We start from the raw sequence: 7,146 nt of genomic DNA, 5'->3' as shown, positions 1-7,146 counted from the left end.
ACTGAGGGATCTGGAGGCGGAACGGCTTCGCAAGGTGTGCAATGATGTTGAAATCAAACACAGGAGAAGAGCTGGATATAGTTGCTCGGAAATTCTTGGAGAGGCGAGGGTCGGTTTTTTTTTTATGTGAGAATTTGTCACCCAAGTACAGACTAGTCCTGTCTGACGAGCGCATAGGCGCGAAACTCAGAGTCACAGAGAATCGATGCGTCCTCTTAAATCCTTTAAAGTGCCACTACGATGAAAATTTTGCATTTCCTTTTTTCTCTAGATTTTGAAAATAGACGTACTAAATAGGTATCATGCTAATTTTTATCTCAAAATTCCCACGGAAAGTATGGTTATTGTAACGTAGTTTGTCGGTTTTCGCTGTCCGCCATTACTCGAACGGCAAATGACCGTGAGCAAGGAAAAGGGTTGAGTCTAGCTGGATCGCCTGGGGTCTGACGTCATATGCGCAACGCTCAAAATAAAAGCGGCTAATTTCCCATGCCGTCTATGAGATGTGAGAGATCGCCGAGTTGCTTTTTGCTGATATTATATACATTATTCCTTGATCGCCTTGTTCGCTATGTCAAACGCCCACGAAGCGATGCGCGTATGACGTCACGAGCCAAGTCTTGCGTGAAGACCGCTTACAAAATATCACAGGCTTCTCCAATGCCGTCCGAGTAATAAATGTTTGAAAAGAAATTTGCCCTGAGCGGGAATTGAACCCACGTCCCCCCATTACTAGTCGGGTGTGATCGCCACTACACCACCAGGACAACCGTGCTGGCAACACAGCCATCGAAGAGGTGATTTACCTGGTCAGGGCGTGGGCTTCCTGAAAAATTTTCTTTCTTTCTTAGACTTGCGCTCCACAAATCAAGCGTCCCTCATAAGAGCGGGTCATAATAGATTACTAAGGGTTATCCGGGTTCATTCCCTGCTGCTGACATGTTTAGCACTCTCGTCAGTATCCTAGCAGTGCTGTGTAGTGTTGTCCTCTTCACAAATGCCGGTTTTTACTTTAATTCCTAGCCTGTCTATCCAAATTACCTAAATTTTTAGTGACAAAGCCAAGAGCACCCACCACAACAGGACGGACAAGCACCTTTCTCTTATTGTTATTATCCTCTTTTCCCAGGATGATCTTACACTGCTGTTTCCTCCATAGGAGCGGGTCATGACAACTGACCAAAGACCGGTACTCTGAGTTCACTCCTCAATGTTGTCATATCTAACGCTTTCGTCAGTATCCAATGCCTAGCAGTGTTGTCTTCTGCAGAAATGCCGTGCTTATTTAATTAATACCTAGCTGGTCTATCCACTTACCTAAATATTGTGTGACACAGCCAAGCACACCCACCACAACATGAATGACAAGCACCTTTCTCATGTCCCACAATCTTACTAACTGCTGTTTTAGATCGTGATGTTTTAAAACAACTTTTTGTATTCCTTTATCATCAATGATACAATAATGATCTTACAGATCTTTTCTTTCTTCTCAATCGCTGCAATGTCTGGTCTTGTATGTGGTAAAACTGTATTGCTGCATCCCATAAAATCTTTACTTCATTATTTCAAGAACTCTCTCATGAGCGTGGTCAAAACACCTATCATTTCTTTTTAGACTATACTTAGCACACAGCTTTCAATGGATAATTTTTTTGCAATTAGTATTATTATCATCATCATCATCATCATCATTATCATCCTCATCCTCGTCGTCGTCGTCCTCCCCGATAAGTGTTTCCTAATAATGCAGTAGGACTCGGTTCAAACCACGGTCCTAAGGCACCACGGGGTGGGGTAGCTCTATTGCATTGATAACACCTTCTGTAGAATTTGCAATGTACCCAATAGAGTGATCTTTTGCAACTACATGATGGCTATTGAGCCAGAGATTTTTACAGTGTACTTTTCCTCTCCTTTTTTTTTTACAGTTACGAGGGCTATTAACGGGGATTGTTTCAGTTTTCAATTGCCTCTTTCAGCTTGGGTCAATCTCTAGGTCCTTGTACTTTGACTTTCGTTTTTTATGAACTTTAATGATGTGTTTTTCCCTGATGGTATTACCATATTGGTAATATTGGTAAAACAGCTCCTTGTTTTGTGGTGTTTAATTACCAAATCTGGTCTATTAGCTTCTATATTTCTGTCTGTAAGAATGGGCATATCCCGCGGTATCGTGACATCGCCATCCTCACTGTTTCTGGTTTGTGGTCATACCATTTTCTGACGTTTTTACGATACATTTGTTACATCTTTTCTAGTGCATGAGCAGTTCCAAAGAGTACGATCCTCTGAAGCTCCTCTATTCAGATGTTCCCAAGGCCTTTGCCTTTGTACTTTACTATCCACTAGGTCACGAGCTCAAAAGCACCTATGGCAACCTAACGTTTCAGTTTTTATGTCCCATATTCTCTTAACTTCGATTTTTAGATCTTAACCTAGTGCGTTTCTCAGTTAATTTAAAGAGGTGTTTCTTTCTGTGGGGACCGACTTGTTGATGAACACACAGGTTCCTTCCTTCTTATCTGGTTCTCCTCTTAATTCTGGATCGGTATGTTCCCGAATATAGGGGCTACTACGTTTTTGGTCACTGTTAGTGGTAAACGTATGCAATATTTGATTTGCAACTTGATGTTGTAGTGCTTTCAAATTACCTGATGGAAGTACTGACCACTTTAAAAAATGGCGACCAGCTCCCCATTCTTCTGTATTTATGTTAATTAGACCAACTGCCTTCATTTTGAAACAAATATCCTTTGAAATTTGCTCGACGTAAGGAGGCTAGAAAGGCTAAAAAACATTAAAACAGAAGACAATTCTATTTAGTCGGCATTATGAAAGAGGTCGCTGTATTATTTATTATGCTTTTGAATGTACACTATGTTGGCAAGTTTCGCGGATCCTGAGACAATGGGTAGTCCACTTTCTCTTGATACTGATTCCAGATTCTTCACGTTGTATTAGTGCCGTCTTTCAGGATCTTATTTCGCTAATAATTTCTATTAAGGTATTGATCGTAAGAGCAATGATAATGGTTATGATGATATCTTTATTATTATTATTATTATTATTATTATTATTATTATTATTATTATTATTATTGATGAAATGGTATATGAAATGAATCATATATGAACTGCGGATATGAAATCAAGTGAAGCTATGATCTTCGCAGTTATGAACGCAATCTTTACAGTTGCGTAGAGAAGCCTGAAAAATTCAGGACTTCAACGGGGTTTGAACCCGTGACCTCGCGATTCCGGTGCGACACTCTAACCAACTGAGCTATGAAGCCACTGACGTCGGGAGCTGGTCATTTGTGGGTTCCAATGGTCCCTTGAGGAATGAATCAATGATGAAATGGTATATGAAATGAATCATATATTAACTGCGGAATTGCAAGGTCACGGGTTCAAACCCCGTTGAAGTCCTGAATTTTTCAGGCTCCTCTACGCAATTGTAAAAATTGCATTCATGACTGCGAAGATCATAGCTTCACTTGATGATGATGATGACGATGATGATGATCATCATCATTATTATTATTATCAATAGTAGTTATTTAGAAGTGGCAGTATGTTTTTATGATGCTTTGTTCTCTCATTACGTATATTACTCTGTATGAAAGGGTATATATACCATGATATTTTGTATGCTCCACAGGTGGTTATTACTCAGACACTATGGCTTTTGTCAGCGGCAGTTGCCGGAGGTGTCCAAATGGCACTTTCGTCCACAAAAATAAAGCACCTGGAAAAAGTGTTTTTGACTGCAAGTCTTGTCCTGACGGTAAGATACTGGAATATAGATACAAGCAAACTAACTCCTGTAATGTAGGTGAAAGTAAACAATGCAAAATCCTTTTAAGTTAGCGTGAGGAACTTACAGTTACAGAACAGGTATAGTTAAGAAGCTTTTGACAATTATAGGACTTTTATCAAGTCAACAAGACTATCAAATTAAAGAAGAGCTTTTTTCGTCAAACGTCGACATTTTAATTTCCTCTCACGAAAGGTGCTTACTAGTTCATCGCTCAAGATTCAACGACGTGAAAACAAAAGGTGAAATTAGACCTATCTTTGAATAAGCCTATGTATCTAAAAAATCTACACAATGGTGTAATACAGCCAACATTCGTACGACTTCGGCATTACTAATAACTCTAAAACCCTTAGAGTTAAGAACCTTCTGAAGACATCATAGGATGCATATGTTACTCAAGGTTATGCACAAGCTGTAAAACGGAGCAAAGGGTTCTAATGTAGACTTCTTTCTTAGCCAGAGAAAAAGGGATTGACGCAAAAATTGTGGAGTTAGAAGGCTGGTCACTGGCAAGGGCCAAAAAAATTCGTCTACCTTTAACTTAATCCACTAATGATAAGTTCTTATATATGTTCTACATTATTTCCATTTCACTTCTAATTGTCTTTCCGTTGTTTTAAATATAGTTGATGGCTTTCCCTTCCCTCCGCATAACTATGTACTCCCCAGCCAATGGCTTTTTTTTGTTTTTAATGTTTTGCTGTGTTTTGCGCTGTGTCTCTATTTGTGGTTATTTTTTCACGTTTTAGTGTCTGTTTTTCTGGCTAGCGTTCTCATTTTTATTCAGGTCTGTAGGATGCTTCGTTTTTTCTTTGCATGTGAAATCCACTTTGGCATACCTTTCCTTTAACGACCTACTCAACGCATGAGTTAATAATTTGTTATTTGAATGTAAGGGATATTTCTAACACGCTGAAAAGGCGTGAAATCTTTCGATGGTTAAGAATGAATACATATGCATATAGCCTTTTACAAGAGGTTCATTGTACTAAAAATTAGGACGCGTTACGTACCGCAAAATGGGGGTATCCTGCTATGTTAAATCGGTTTTTAGTTTAAAAAATAGGTTAATTAAGAATAGACTGGGATAACTTTCGTAAAAGTGAATTTCTGTCGGCAAGTTCAAGGAAAAGTTGATAAACACACTTTTCCTCATAAAAATTATGCGCTGAACACGAAAATTTAAGTGAAGCTATGATCCTCGCAGTTATGAACGCAATTTTTACAATTGCGTAGAGAAGCCTGAAAAAATGCAGGACTTCAACGGGGTTTGAACCCGGGACCTCGCGATACCGGTGCGACGCTCTAACCAACTGAGCTATGAAGCCACTGACGTTGGGAGCTGGTCATTTGTGGGTTCTAATGTTCCCGTGGGGAATGAATCAATGATTAAATGGTATATGAAATGGATCATATATGGATCATATATTGTTTACCAAACTTTAAAATATGCCATTTGGACCTTCATACATACTTAAGACATAAAAGTGTGTCACGTTTTAGAACACTCTAAAACACTAAAACACTTTTAGAACACTCTAAAAACGTTTACACTTCATTTAAATCAACAATAGAGGAAGCATGTTTGTAAAATATTTGATGGATACTGCATGGTAATAACGTGATTTTTAATTTCACGTGAATATTGAAAATTACGATTTTCCCGGCTTGATTACGCGGGGAGAAGTGCACACGGTTGTTTCGTGCATAAAAACAGTACATAAATGAAGGTGAAGTTATCTTAAAACGTATAGTAGGGATTTTCCTTGACTTTAGTTTGGAATATTGACCAATTATGTTAAAAACAAGCTTGATATCTTTTGCATCGACGAGAAGAGAGTCATGCAACAAAATCCTTAAAATCGCAGATATTTGTGGGGCGACTGATCTAAAGATCGTCAGAAACACACTGCGGCAGCAACAGGACATTCTTAGTATTTTGACTGAGTTGTCTTCTTCCTACAGGAGCAGAAACCAAATATTTTATCAGTTATGTGAACCATACTATATCAAAAAAGATACTGAAAGATGCTAAAATATTTAACTGTACTGTACCATTCACTTTTCTTGGTTTTCAACCTCTCAATTAACATCATTTGTGCAGTGACTGTCTTCATTACTTCTGCATTTACATGCTTTTGTGCAAGGCAGTCCTACATACTGGCAGCTACACTTCTTTGATTTGAATCCACAGTTTCGGGTACTGATGCAAGAGACATCAACTTGGGTACCATGCAGCTTGGAATCATGATTTAGTTTTGTGTAACCCATAGTCTATGGAAGTGGGAGGGTGGGGTTTTAAACATGGGCTTGTTTCCATATCATTGCTTAGAAGTGTTGCAATCACAATTTATTTTGACACAGGAAATAAATTTCAGTTAATCGACAACTCTTGACTCTATTTTGAGCAATGAGCCTTGCCAAGCTGTCCAATCAGTGACTTTAGCATGACCTCACATGACCATCCAATGAGAATGAACTTTGGCATCTTGTTACGTGCTTACTTTGGCATCTAGTTACGTGCTTGCTAAATTCGATTGCAGTGCAACTTTCTGTCAGAAGTATTTTCTGTTCTTTTCGCTGTTCCAATATTTTTTGGTCCTTCCATTCTCGTCACCTGGAAAACGGTACTTTTTCAGAATCTCCGCTGGTGCAATTCATCTCTGGAAAACAAAACAAAACGCAAATATGCCGTTAACTCGCCGGGCAAGAAACGTTTCCACGATCGTTGACCCGGGTTCTATACCTGCAGACCTCGAACTTGACTCAGTTACATGTGAAGGACTTGCGATCACTATGCAACCGGCGAAACCTCGTAACTACCGGGGGATGTGCTGCCTTGATTAAGCGAATTGAAGACACTTGGAGCAACACAACAAACCTTCTTGGCACTCCACCCCCTACTCAAGATGGCGGCGACCCGGTGGAAAACCGTGATGGACTTGAAGAGCAATTTCAGCAGCTTCAGCGACAAGTCCTAGAATTGCTAGACCGGGAACCCTCACAGGATGGACTTTTATCAGCAAGTCAGCTCACCCAGGTAGAATCGATCGTACAAGGATCATTAAATGAGGCGATCGAAATGCCGCATCTGCAGCCGCTCAAGCCGCAGTTCACGCCTTTAATTGCTCTTCCCCTGCAGCTCCTGCCTCAACGATACCAGAAGGAGAACCCTCCGGGAATGAAGCACTTACGTCCTCAGCAGAGATGATTGGTGCACCCGTTAGCAGAGGCGCAACTCTTCCACAACTTCCAAGCGCGATTCCACAGAATTCTTTAACTGTAGACACAATAGTGGATTCCGTGCACAAGCTGCCTGCCAAA

Source organism: Montipora foliosa, unplaced genomic scaffold (genome assembly GCF_036669935.1).
Source record: "Montipora foliosa isolate CH-2021 unplaced genomic scaffold, ASM3666993v2 scaffold_476, whole genome shotgun sequence".
Taxonomy (NCBI): domain Eukaryota; kingdom Metazoa; phylum Cnidaria; class Anthozoa; order Scleractinia; family Acroporidae; genus Montipora; species Montipora foliosa.
Note: the sequence above shows the minus strand (reverse complement) of the source record.